At 47.1% G+C, this 13,798-nt stretch overlaps 1 long non-coding RNA gene across 1 annotated transcript in view; it reads left to right on the top strand.

Moving 5' to 3' along the window:
• The first annotated feature begins 326 nt into the window (after positions 1 to 326).
• LOC131482671 (uncharacterized) overlaps positions 327 to 13,798 on the top strand; it is a 343,036-nt gene continuing 329,564 nt past the window's right edge. Inside the window, exon 1 of the long non-coding RNA XR_009247220.1 lies at positions 327 to 481. This is a non-coding gene — a long non-coding RNA (uncharacterized LOC131482671). The remainder of the gene's footprint in view (positions 482 to 13,798) is intronic.

Here is a 13,798-nt window from a genome sequence, read left to right as displayed (position 1 = left end):
GAATTAGGCAACACCCTCCTCTGGCCTCCCCTAACATTGCCCTTCTGGTTAGCTAACTCCTTATCTTCCCCTTCCTCCTTTGCTGCTGTTATTCCTACAGGGACCCCAGAACCCTCAGAGCTGAGGACATCGTTGAGTGGAAGGCATTAGGAACCCAGAGCTGATCTAAGCTCAAATCTCAGCCTTACTCCTCTCTGTCCTTGTGAACTTCGCAAGTTATTTAACCTTTCTGCTTGGATTTGCTAACCTTTAAAGTGTGGGTAATAATAGGGCCTTATCGCAAAGTGCCCGTTGGGCAGCTTAAAATAGATGATACCCAGGGTGAAAGCTTAGAACAATGCCTTGCTAATAAGCACTCAGTATCGGCTAGCTGCTGTTGCTCAGTCTCAGCTTCCAGCAAGAAGCTCCCACCAGAGGAAGACAAGGAAAGTAGGTCTGGGTCGGTCCAAGGTGGTGATGACCACTTGAGCGAAAGAGGCAGGTGAGGCAAGCTGAGTGAGGAGCTGAATGTGCAGGCTGGAGAAGGAGGCAGGTGCCCGGCCTGGTAGAGCTGGCGGGGGAGATGGCCCCTGCGTTTGCTGGCCTTATTTCTGTGTTTCTATGTGACTTGGCCTGTCACATACCATTGTGAAGGAGCAGAGGCTGCCCCCAGCCCTGGGATGCCTCTGAGCCCTGGCAGCCACAGAATCATTCTGAGCGTCTGTTCAGCATCTGGAGTTGTGATGGCTTGCATGTAAGATGGAGCTGGTCACTCTGCGTGGAACGTACCATGGGAATTGTAGCAGGAGCCACCCTGGGCCCGAGTGGAGAGCAGGCTGTGGACTACCCAGCTCAGCTGATGCGCCGAGTAGCTTACCCACATGAGTGCCACGCTGTTTCCAGGGAAATTATTTTAGTTAATCCCCGAATTGCAGCCCCGTCCCCTAGTGCTGCAGGCGGCAGCAGCTCAATACCCCGGCTGTCTTTGGCTGTGAGAGGGAGGACCCATGTTTTGTTCTGCTGTAATCACCGGGGAGAGGAGAGGGTGGGTAGAGATTTTTCCAGAGAATAATTTCCTTTCCTTTATTCCACACAGAAAGCAGGAGCAGATTAACAGCTCCTCCCTGCCAACTGACAAAAGAAATCCCACGTGGTCCTGGTCGTTCCCTGGATCTCACAGTTGCTCTGCATCACCAACCTACTGGGACAGAAAAGCCCTCTGGCCTGTCTTGTCAGTGGCCTTCTGGGGACATTTTAATCCTTGAATCAATAGTATAGTGACTTGGAAAGGGTTCCTTGGAAATTGAATAGAGCATTCACCCTGAGCTCCCATGTAGTAATCCCCACCCAACTGACTCAAAATGACTCTTCCTTTTGGTAAACATTACTCCAGGGTGTACTTGAAGGCCTTGAAACTATTTCTTTGCCTCTAGAATTTGCGAGAATCTTAGTTAAGATTAGAGATCACTCACCTATAGAAGTTCCTTGGAGACATCAGAGCTATTATGAATATTTCTCAGCAACTAAAACCTTAAGTCATTTTGGAGACTTACAGTGCTTCTCGGAGATAGTTTATTTCCTTTATGTTTAACTTTTATCAAAGTCATTGCTTCTGAGATGGCTCTCTGGTGTGTGTGTGTGTGTGTGTGTGTGTGTGTGTGCGTGCATTCGTCATCTGTTGCTATAATTTTTTTCCCCATTAACAAGCTCAGGAATTGTGAGCGATTTTAATGCTAAAGGGAAGTGAATGGAAGTTTAATGCAATCAGCAGTGCAGACTTACAACCCAAAGCCCAAAGTGAAGTGAAGCCAACCATGTTCGGCAGGGTCTTTCCTTTCCTTCTTTTCTTCCATGGGCTTCTGTCTGGACTCCAGGATCTGTGTATCTTTCAGCTCTGTTTTCTGGATTGTGCAGAGTATGTCCAAGGCAGCATGCTTGATCCATCTCCTGCTCTGAGCTCTGTGCTGCTGAAATGGCTTTCTGGAGACATAAGGACATGTTCTGTCTGCTTCATCTTGGGGAAAACTGTTGTTCTGAATTAAAATAAAAACTGGCAAAAGCTTGACAAATAGTGGTGGAATTGAACCCTGGGAGAGGCCCTAAGCAGTCCAGGCCAGGGAACTTAGGAGGTGATCCGAGGTTGTGGGTGAGGACGGTCAGCAGGCACGTAGGTGGGAGGGGCCCTCTGAGGTCCAGAGGCCCTAAGCAGTCCAGGCCAGGGGACTTGGGAGATGATCCAAGGTTGTGGTGAGGATGGTCAGCAGGCACGTAGCTGGGAGGGGCCCTCTGAGGTCCAGAGGCCCTAAGCAGTCCAGGCCAGGGGACTTCGGAGATGATCCGAGGTTGTGGGTGAGGACGGTCAGCAGGCACGTAGGTGGGAGGACCCCTCTGAGGTCCACAGGCCCTAAACAGGAACAGCAAATGGAGCACAGCAGAAGTAGGAAGTGAGAACTACACATGCAAGACAAAATGAAATGGAAGAAAAATATAATAGGATCCCTAACTATTTCTGCAGGAATTTTTTGAAAATTAAAGAAACCTACCATTTCGAGGAAAATAACTTTCAGTGTGTTGCTGGTAAAATTTTTAAGCTTTCAAGGAAAGTAAGAACATGGAAGAAAACGAATCTGTCTCTATGAGTTTGACAGCTTCCAAATAGTTGGAATTTTCTGTGTGATTGGTGGTGACCTTAACAAATGTGATGGTATTGATCATGTAATGGATGTAGTCATTTGGAACATCTGTAGTTAGATGTTTGAGTTAAGCAATATCATGTTTTCAGAATCTGTCAGTGTGGATAAAAGATTCATTGAAAGTTTAAGATAGATCCGTGGATTTCCCAATTCCAGAGCATGAGGGATAGATTTCTGTGGTTTCAGATGTTCAAATTTCACTCTGTTCCCCAGAAGATACTGCCAGATTTTACTAGAATAAAAGAACATGCGTAATCATTTGAGAAGGCTTTAATAGATTCCTCCGCTTTCAAGCTGTATTTTTGTGTAGCACTGTCTTTGTATAGTTCAACTGAAACTGTCAACGCAGAAGCCGTTACAAGAATACAGAGATAGCTTTCTTGTATGGGAGATTGGAGGAGTTTGTAAAACTCTTACACAGGAACACACTTCTGACCTTTTTCCATTTAGTAATACATAGTTACTCCCAAGTTACTAAGATATGGAGGTATTGTGAACTTAAAATGTATGAATAAAAAAGTGTAAAAATTAGGTGTAACTTCAAATGGAGGTTGAGAGATGTTTGAGTGTTCTTTGGTGGAGCTTCAGCATTTCTTTCTTTTTCAAGACATTTATTTATCTGAAAGACATAGTTACCAAAGGAGAGGCAGAGAGGGTGGTCTTCTGTCTGCTGGCTTACTCCCCAAATGGCCCCAGTGGTCAGTGTTGGTCCTTGCCAAAGTCAGGTTTCTTTGTGGGTGACTGGGTCTGAGCTCTTGGGCCATTTCATGTTGTTTAACTAGGCACAGTAGCAGGGAGCTGGATTGGAAGCCAAGAAAATGAGATTCACACTGGGGCCTCTGTGGGGTACCTGTGTCACAAATGGGGTAGCTGTGTCATGGGCAGTGGCTTAACCTGCCACATCCTAGTGCAGCCCTGAATGACTAAGGTTTTAAGGGGCCCTCAGTCCTGGGAGTCGAGTTGCTGGGCAGATGAACCCCTCATTATCATTTCCTCCCTGTCTTGTAGCCCAACCTAGAGTATGGCTCAGCAGCCCCCTGACAGGGGCCTGAGCTGCCCTAGTCCACCTGGGGCCTCAGGGCTCTGCCCCTGGTCACCTAGGCCACCCTCCAGGCCACACCTGCTCCTGGCTGCTCACTGCCTGAGGTTCTGAGCTCCTTTACCATCTGCCAAGTCTGTGAGGGGGCATCTGGGTAGAGTTTATTACCCTGGAGCTAAGAGCTTGCTACAGACCCAGAAGCCAACCAGAGTAACTTCTGTACTAAATTGTGGCTCCTCTTGGAGATAGAGTTCAAAGATTATACAGCACAGATTGGAACGGGTTTCATCTTACTCTGGTGCTTTTGGTGCTCTCTCCATCATGCGCTCTCTACCACTGGTCACAAAGGCCTCCCTTGGCCCTTGGTGGTGTGTTCTTCAGGTGTGGTGAAGCCTAGTCATGCTAATAACTGGATGTCAGGCCAGTCCATGCCCACCACAGAGCCTGGAGACTGTGGAGGCACAGATCACTCTGCACGTCTTGGCGACCCAAGGTGGAGGAGGAGAGCGAAGCTGGTGATGAGTCCTGATGACCTATTGCTGTTTGGGCTCCTCGAAGGATCCTGGACCACCATTATTTTTCTGCCTAAGCCTCTTTGATCACAGGGAGGAGAGGGCACTGTTAGTCTTAGGATGGAGCCTCAGTCAGTGCCACCCTGAGGGTGGGAGTATGTGTTCCCTCAAGGAACAAAAGTCTCACAAGAGTAGAACAAACGTTGACCAAGAACAAGGGCATCGCTAATTTCCAGTGGAAGAATAAATTCATGCAGGCGAGGGTAGCCGCTACTTGTGGGTGATGTTTTGTGAGACAGGGCCATTTGGGCATGCTTTAGTATATAGGGACTGCCTAGAACACTTTTCTTTACACTCTTAGATTTTTAACACCACTGTCTGCTGGGCTCAAAGTGGGGAGAACTTCAAGGCTGAGTGGTTATTCTTCCAAACTGGCCTTCCCTAGGTTCTGCCAATGTCCCACCCTGAACAAGGCTCATTGGCTAAGTTCCTCTAGAGAGGGTCTCTTCTTTCTGTTCCATGTGATACACTGAATATCCAGAGAGCATTTGGTCAGCACAGTGTCCTTCCATGATTCATGAGAAATGAATCACTAGAGATAAATTAACTTTGTCCCTAACTTCAAATGACTTCCCTAAATGAAAGAGAACATTCCACAGCCCAGAAATGGGCACCTTGTAATTTCTCTTGGTAATAAACTTTGTGAAAGCTCACCATTGTTTACTCAGTCCATAAGTATAGTCTCACAGTACCTTAACTTTTTGGGCCAACCCTTAAAATTACTGGTCTTGTCTTTTTTTCCCATTAAATCGTAAGTGCTAGTGCTTTGAAACATTTCCCTTAGAAAAGTTGAGCATCGTGTCCTCGTCACACTCTTGTTTTGTTTTTTCTTTATTTTCACTTTATTTGGAGGGGTGAGCAAGTGAGAGGGTGACTCCTGGGTGGTTGCTATACTATCTTGCTTTGTCCTTTATTTCTATTTATTTATTTGAAAGCCACATCTGGGATAGGCTAATTCCAGTAGCCCAGGACCCAGGACTCTGCATGAGTGGTAGAAACCCGATCACATGGGCCATCTTTGATAGCAGTCTTGGGCAGTTTTGGGGAAAGGAACGTGAAGTGGAGAAGCTGGAACTGGAGCCAGGGCTCCAATAGGGGATGCCAGTGTTGCAAGCAGCAGCTTAACCTGCACACCACAATACTGCCCTCTTCCTGATGTTTTTTCAACATGGTGTTTGCATTGGGTGTTGTTTCATGCTTACTGAAATTCATTTATTTTCCATTCCATTTAAAATATTTCCTGTCATTCCAGAGATTCAGTTATACTAATTACTATCTGAAAATTTGCTTTAAAAATCTAGATCCATCTTTCAAAGATAGGGACAACTATTTTTCCCACTTATGAGTCCTGTACATGCAGCATCTTTAGGACTTTTTCTCTATGTGCCCTTCCTGTACTGTCACTGTGTTTAAGTTGAGTGTCCCCTTGAGTGAGATTACTGCCAGGTGGGAACTATGTGATTCTTGCACTAGAGGAGCCCCAGTCAACATCTCCTTGCCTTGACATTTACTGAATGCAAACCTCATGTGCAAGCCCAGGTTGCACATGTTGTGTTTGGAGGCCATCCTGGAGGAGGCTGAGTGAGAGAGCTGAGTTTTATTCCCTTGGCCATACTGGTTGCCCTGCAGGATTCTGGGTCTTTTTGAAGGAGCTGAAGAGGAGATTCTCTACCAATCAGTTGAAAGCTAATCAGCAGATTTGGAGGCTGAGATTGGGTTGGGTGGGTCCAGCTAATTGCTAGACCACAGGGGAAGACTACAGACAACAGCCAGCAAGTGCCTCCCTGGTGTGGACTTTGCTCCTGTGTTCTTCAGTGGTTTCACAGGGAGTATATCCTCTTTCCTGCCTCTGGGTGTCTCCTTGCATGTGAACCAGCCATGCTAACCTCCCTGGGAGAAAAAACATCACCCAGCCTTGCAATCAGAAAGCAACTGGGAGCTGCCCCATAAATGCTTCACCAGGTTCTGGATACTGCTGCCTGTGACTCTGCTACTACTCCACCATTTAGGCCAAAAGATCATGGAAGGTTATCTGGGGCATTTTCTCCTCCAGGCCTGGAAATGCTATGCTCCTGCTCTGTGCATTCTATTGACCATAATTGGGTCTCACAGCTGCTGTGGAGGCACAGCCAGGAGGAAGGTAGACTAGCAGATTCATAGCATTGCTTCTACTCTACTGCCAGAGTCATTTGGCGACCATGTGAAGGATGATCTTGCTTCTGGCTGGCTGGGGGTGAATTTCTTCCAAATCTAGGGTGATCAGAGGAGTAGCGGAGCTGTGATCTGTGCTGATGCTACTCAGACTGAAGTTCATCTCTATCCTGCCTTTCACTTCTAGCAATCAGGCACCTAGAGTACTGGTGAGTGTACAAGGGAATCCACAGCCTTGCTTTTCATAGTCCTACACCATCAGGTGCTGTTGCTGCTGTATCCCAGGACCACACACTGGGAGTCCTGAAATACGTTTTTGTGTGTTTTATCTGATTCTGTGAGCTGGAAGTCTCCTTAGATGAAACACAGGGTGTTGGTAGGGCTGTCTCCCTTCTCGGGCAGAGTTCACTTCCTTGCCTTTCCACCTCCTTAGAGGCTGCCCACATGCCTTGGATTGTGGCCCCACCTGTCTTCACATTCAGTGGCCTCCCATCTTTCTGATCCTGGCTAGTCCTATTCCCATCCATCCTTAGCTCAGCTAAGACAAGTTCTTTTAGGCGTTCAAGTGATTAAGTAGACCAAAATCTTCTTAAGCTAACTCTTTATTCCTCCTGCAAGGGGCCTTTGCCCAAGAATGGTAATAGCCACAGGTCCCAGGGTTTAGTATGTGGCTATTTTTGGGGTCTTTTATTCTGCTTACTATGCATGCCAAACACATAGTGCTTATACTTTGGAATGCAGTCTAATGTCTCTTACATGTATTTTGGGGGGATGGGCATTTGGCCTAGGAGTTAAGATACTGTGAAGGGCACATGGTCCATATCATAGTGCACGGAGTCCATGCCTGACTCTAGCGCCTTGCCAATACCAACCCTGGGAGGCTGCGATCATGGATCAAGTGTTTCTGCTGCTCTCCTGGGAGACTGAGTTCTTGCCTCATGGCTTCAGGGCCCTGGTCCAGCCCTGGCCTTGAGGCACTGGGTGGCTAGGAAAAGTGTGAACCAGCACAAGGGACTTGTCTCTCCTCCTTTCCCACCCTCTCTTTCTCTGCCTTTAAAATAAATACATTGACTCTCTTTTTTTTTAAAGAGAGAAGTTAGCCACCAAAAGACACACACACACATATATATCTTTGAATCATTTTGTGAGGTCAGTCTTCATATTATCCCCGTTTCAGATGCATTTTGAGATGATGAACGTATGGTGTCAGAGTCTAGCTGCTGGATGATGACAGAGCTAGGGAGTAGTGGTAGGATTTGGTCCCACATATCCATATGTGGAGTCTGTTGAAACCTTATGCTGTGTCTGCTCTATTGTATGGAACAGAGAGGTGAATGCAGCAGCTTAGCCCAGAGGCCGGGCAGTGAGCTCTCATCTTGGAACCCCCTTGTTTGCTGGCTGACTCCCTTCTCCGAGCTCTCTGCTGATGCTGGCTTTCCTTGGCCTCTTAAGGCCTGCCTGTTCCCCATGCTGGAACCATGTTGCTGCCTGTGACACGGTTGCCCTTGTCCCACCCTCCTGACACATTGCTTGCTGTAAAGTTTGTGTTTTTGTCAGGTGTGACCTGGTGCTACCAACCAGGTTCCCTGATGGGTGCTAAGCCACTTTGAGTCCCTTGTTCTGTTTTCCATTGTCTTTATGTATTTCCTCATCACTTAGGGAGAAAGTATTATCTTCTACTTGGATCTTTAAACACTACACTTGCCAATCTCTCTTTGAAATGAAGAGAATAGACCTTAGACTTAAGGTCTCTGGAAAAATAGTTTGGGCTAGAATTCAATAAAATTGTTTTAAGATTTTGTTATTTTTTTTTAAAAAACTGTTAATGACAAGTGATTCTGTTTTTTTTCTTACAGTTTTCAAGAGGTTTTCTTTAAAAATTTATTCAAATAAAAGATAAGTCAATTTCAAGAAAGATATTAAGAGCTTTCACTGGGACAGTAGGTTTGTGGTCATGGCACAAACTGTGATGAATGAATGCGAGTAAATGAAGCTGTTCACCTGCAGTGAACGTAGCTAACTATATGCACACTGGATGGCTGCGGGTTTAACTGTGGATATTCTGTTTGAGAGGCAGGAGTTAGAGAAGGCTAGAGAGGATTCTTCAGTCTGCGCCAATGCCTGCTCAAAGCCAGGAGCCAGGTAACCCTCTGTGGGTGGTAACACCCATGCACTTGAGTCATTATCTGCTACCTCCTGGCGTGTGCGTTAGCAGGACGCTGGGTTGGAAAGGGAATGGGGCCACTTGAGAACAAGCATTCCCGTGTGGGACTTGGATGTCACTGCTGGCAGTTTAGCAGTTATGGCAAAATCTCATCCTAGTAAGCATCACGTGATGGAAACTCCATGATGTTGGCTTTGCAGGACTCTTTCTGGGTACCTCTGTGCTTAACTGCTACCCTTGCTGCCTCCCAAGGTTTCCCTTTGATTGTGAATCCCAGCTGCTCCTCGTCAGTTGCACACACACTCCAATCCTCCTCGGTGTGAGGCAGCTGGGTGGGCTCACACATTGGTCCCTTCCTCTAAGTCCCCAGACAACAGACAGCAGTCCCAGACCATGACTGTGAGTGCCCCAAGGTTCTAAGCTCAGACATTTAGTGAGAAGGCAAGTTGGCAAAAGCGATTATGTAAGTGAGAGGGCTATGCTTTACAAAGCAATAAATGTGAGACCTTCATTTCATGGTATGTCTGCTGGAGACAGAATCATGACAAATAAGGGGACTTTCCCAGTTTTCAAGCCCAGTGACCAGCTCCCTTCATTCTGGTCACCCCAGGCCAAGAACAGAGCTGAGAGGAGCTCTGTTTGCAGGCAGTGCTTGATGGCTGGCGGTCTGCATGTGCACGTGGTTACTGATAGGAATGCCACACTTGTTTGTGTGAAAAGAGCATAAAAAATACTGACATGCCCTGAAGTAACATTTTCACTGTCTTCTGTTAGGAAATTTGTTTCCTTCATGAACAGGGCAGTTTAGTTGTTGTCCATGACTCATATGCATCACGGCTAAGAAACATTGTTGGCTACATTTTAGGTCAGGAGTGGTTTCATCTCCATAACTGTATTTGGAGAAAAACTGGGAAGGGTGCAAAAATCTGTTTCCCAGCCGTCAGAGGCCTCTGTCTTGGGGCTGCTTTCCTGGGCTCATCATCCCACCCCAGATGGTGTGACCTGATGCTGCAGGACAAGAACACTGTAGAACCGCGAGAGTGGCACTGGGTTCTATCGCACTCATGGAGCTGCTCACACAGGGATTGTAAAGAGCAGGTGTGGCCCGAAGTGGCGGTCATGTGGGAGCCTGTAGATCCCTTATCTGTTGAGTTTGTGGTTACTGCCATTCCTCCAGTGAAGCTCATGCGCACTGAGATGAGAGGGAACCAACCCTTTGTTTTCCTTAGAAGAAAATATCCCCACCTCTCTAGAAGCTATCGTGGTTTGGTTTGTGCTGTGAAGTCATTGCGAAGTGATTGCAACTGGGAGCTGCAATCCAAAGAACTGCACATCCAAAGAAAAGTATCTCAGGACCTGCCAGGCCGGGACCCAGATCCTGAGCAGGTAGAGTGGATGGAGGTTACTTCTGAAGTGCAGTGGAGGGCGTGGCGTGGGGGGCGTGGCGTTGGGGGGGCGTGGCGTGGGGGCGTGGCGTGGGGGCACCAGAGCCCTCTTAGGGTGGGGAGAGAAGGAAGTGGGTAGGACACAGTTTGGAGGGGAGCTTCCCCGGGGACGGCTTGCTTTTTGGTCCTTCCTGAGGCCTGTGTGTTGGCTCTGTTCCCTACCGGATGTGACATGTTCCCCTTTCACTCACGCGCAGTTGAAGGATTAGTGGTTGCCACAGAGGAATCCCAAGTGAGAGTTCGGCCTGTGCCCACATGATTGTCCCGTATTTGATGGAGTTGCACAGAGGACACAGGCTGTGGGTTCCTGAGCTTCCCTGTCCGTTCTGTTCCATAGTTAAAACCTGATACCCCAGTAGGTCCTGGTTGTGCAAGATACCTTCCCCCGCCTCCCCCACACAGGGTTCAGACCAGAGGAAGAAGACGGCGATGGGAGGCCATCTCCTGACTGTATTCAGGTGAGATGTGGGAAGGCGGGTGGCAGAGATGGGCATGACCCAGCTGTTCAGAGTCCTGAGCCTGGGAAAGATGAGAGAGTACACCAAGCAAGGAATGGGGTGCCTGGTGGGAGCCACAGGGCCGGGGTAGAGGACCCGGTAAGCCCAGGAAGTCACAGAGAACCCGAGGCACCAGTGAGGACTACCTCTTGGCTAACCTATTCGCATGGTGGTGTTTGGCCTTAGCCATCACATGGACCTGTTCATTGTGAGTGGAATGCAGTGGAGCTACATTTCAGGATCTAAGATTTGCAAAGACTTCAGGAGAACAATGGTGTCCCTGAAAGACGGCCTTTGTGGCTCCTGTCATCCCTCTCCTTTTCAAATCTTGTTCAAATTTGGTGGGTTTTTTTGTTTGTTTCTTAATGTCGGTCATTACTCTTTCTGAGCTGACCTTTTTTCTCTCTTTGAAACTTTGGTTTGAAGCTCTGCTGTCTCCCAGCACAAACCGTCCCTGTGCTATGGAAGGTTATGAAAATCCTCCCAGTGGTTTAGTGATTTAGGGAGTTGGTATTTTTATCGAGTGCCAGTGATGTACTAAGCATGTTATGGGAGTTCAGGAAACATCAGTGAATAGATTCCTGTGTTTTTGGAGGCATCATGGTATAAGATGGAAGATTCTCTCTCTCTCTCTCTCTCTGTTTCTCCCTCCCACTCCCTGATCTCTGTAATTCCAACTTCCAAGTACAATAAACGAGTCTTGTGCATATAAGTTGGTGACCTATCTCTTCATACCTAGGCCCAAGCTTTGCCAAGTGGCAGGATGGCCTCCAGTTAGTCCTGTGAGGACTCATGCTGACATGGGCTGTTCATCCTTCCTCACTGTCTTGGAAAAGTCCTTTGGAAAGCAGGAGGAAAAGCCATGCTCAGGGCGTGAAAGCTGGTTGTTTCTGACCCTGCACCTGTGACCACTATCTGCTTCTCCAGAGGGAGCTTTACTTGGCTCCCCATGCACCTGTGCTGCTCGCTCTGCCCCCTGACTACTGGGGGACACGTGCGTGGAAGTCAAGCAAGGGCATCTTTCCTGGAGACCTCAGGATCTGAACTTTCTTAAAGGGCCTGTGGAGCTCACCTCTTCCCAAGGGACGGCTCATGATTGGGGCAGTGGGAGTACCAAGTGAAATACTGGCTTTTGCTTAGAACTGAAGTCTCACACATGGGACTCTGCTGGGCTGCTGACGGTGACGCTGGCCTTATCTGCCACTTGCAGCTGACACGCGTATGGACTTGTTCTAAAATTTGCACAAAAATCACCATAATAAAAATGTGTGGTAGTGTTAAAAATTTATTATTTTTACTCATTTTTATTGTATTTTATTTATTTTTTAAAGATTTATTTATTTTTATTGCAAAGTCAGATATACAGACAGGAGGAGAGACAGAGAGGAAGATCTTCCGTCCAATGATTCACTCCCCAAGTGACCTCAACGGCCGGTGCTGTGCCAATCCGAAGCCAGGAGCTCTTTTGGGTCTCCCATGCCGGTGCAGGGTCCCAAGGCTTTGGGCCGTCCTCGATTGCTTTCCCAGGCCACAAGCAGGGAGCTGGATGGGAAGTAGAGCTACTGGGATTAGAACCGGCGCCCATATGGGATCCCGGAGTGTTCAAGGTGAGGACTTTAGCCACTAGGCCACTGCTCCGGACCTCATTTTATTTTCTTTTAAAAGTGTATTTATTTAATGATGCAGTTCCAAATGCTGTGGGATTTCCCCTCCCCCTCCCCAATTCCCCTCTCTCACTGATTTCTCCAGTATTACTATAATAGTATAGTCCTTCAAAAAACAGTTGTAAGTCTATCATTCTTCTATTTAAGTGTGTCCTGATGTTATAGGAATGGACAATGGCAGGAAGTCCAGCATCCTATTGTCCAGATATATTCAATAGTTCCATTGGGAGTAGAGATGCATACTGTACTGCGATGTATCTTCACTTCTTGGTGTGATAGTCTCTATTCTGCAGTTACTCTAGATAACTATGTGTACATGCATGTTTGCCTGTGCATCTATTGATCGTGTATTTTGCATGAAGGTTGTCTTATATCGGATAGAATGTATGACTGGAAGGATAGTGAGAAATTCCCCATTCCCTTCTTTGTTCTCCAAATGCCTGATGGACCTGGGCCAGGCCAAAGCAAGGACTTGGGAACTCAATCCAATGTCCCACATGGGTGTCAGTGACCCAGACACTGGGACCGTCACCCACTGGCTCTTCGGGTGTGCATTTTCAGAAAGCCGGGATTAGGAGCACGATCAGGACCCAGATGAAGTTACTTGGGTGCAGAATCAAGACATCTCAGCTTAACTAGGCTTCCTTGTCTATACATGGCGTCCGCTTTGCAGACAGCATTTGCATTAGGCAAACAGAAATAGAATAAATAGAGCAAAGTAGAGTTTGGGATATGGTTCTTAGGAAGAAAGGAAGTGAGGAAGACTGTGGGAACCAAGTGTTGGAGCTAAGTTTTCTGACTCCCAGCTAAGGGGACACGAGTTCAGCGTTTCGGATCATCATCGGCATTACCCGTTTGTGTTTTCAGCCAGTCGCTATTACACGATGTAGAACATGCCATGCAGCAATATCCATCTTGGGCTCTGTCTAAACAGAATTATCAGGAAATTAAATCCATACCGTGTGGCTGTTGTCTGGGGAGTAGTTTAGGGATATATTATTGTATGGGTGCGCTTGTATTCATGCACGTGAGTTTACACACACTGACATGCACACACACATACCCACAGACACTTGCTGACACCATCATGGCTTACAGCAGAAGTGGATAAACCATGATGGGGTCAAATCAGTTCTTTCCATAAAGTTTTATTGGAGCTTGTGCTTCGGCTTGCTTTGCAGCACGAAGGCGTGGCTGAGTCACTGTGGACTGCCTGTGACCCACAAGGCTTAACATATTTCCCTTCCAGCTCTTCACAGAAGGAGGTTTGCTGGTCCTTCGTTTAAATACTGGAACACTCCTCTGGCAGACGATTAAGCTTACGAAACATACAATGAAAGTTGCGTTATCTATTCACATACATTGCTGTTTTGTGAAATGTGCATGACAAGATAGCCCTTATTCCAATGTAATTGGCAGGAAAATGGCAGTGAAATAAGCTGTTTTTCTCTAGTGGTAACAAGCAAGACCACCTCACTTTGTAGTCCAGTCATGATTGATTGGATTCCTGGTTTGTTTTCCATGTATCTAAGGTTGCTAAGGAGGTTGAGTCATTAGGCGTTTTCTATATAAAATTTCTACAACCACTTTTTCT

The sequence above is a fragment of the Ochotona princeps genome, chromosome 19 (assembly GCF_030435755.1).
Source record: "Ochotona princeps isolate mOchPri1 chromosome 19, mOchPri1.hap1, whole genome shotgun sequence".
NCBI lineage: Eukaryota > Metazoa > Chordata > Mammalia > Lagomorpha > Ochotonidae > Ochotona > Ochotona princeps.
This window is presented reverse-complemented; position numbering and strand designations above follow the sequence as displayed.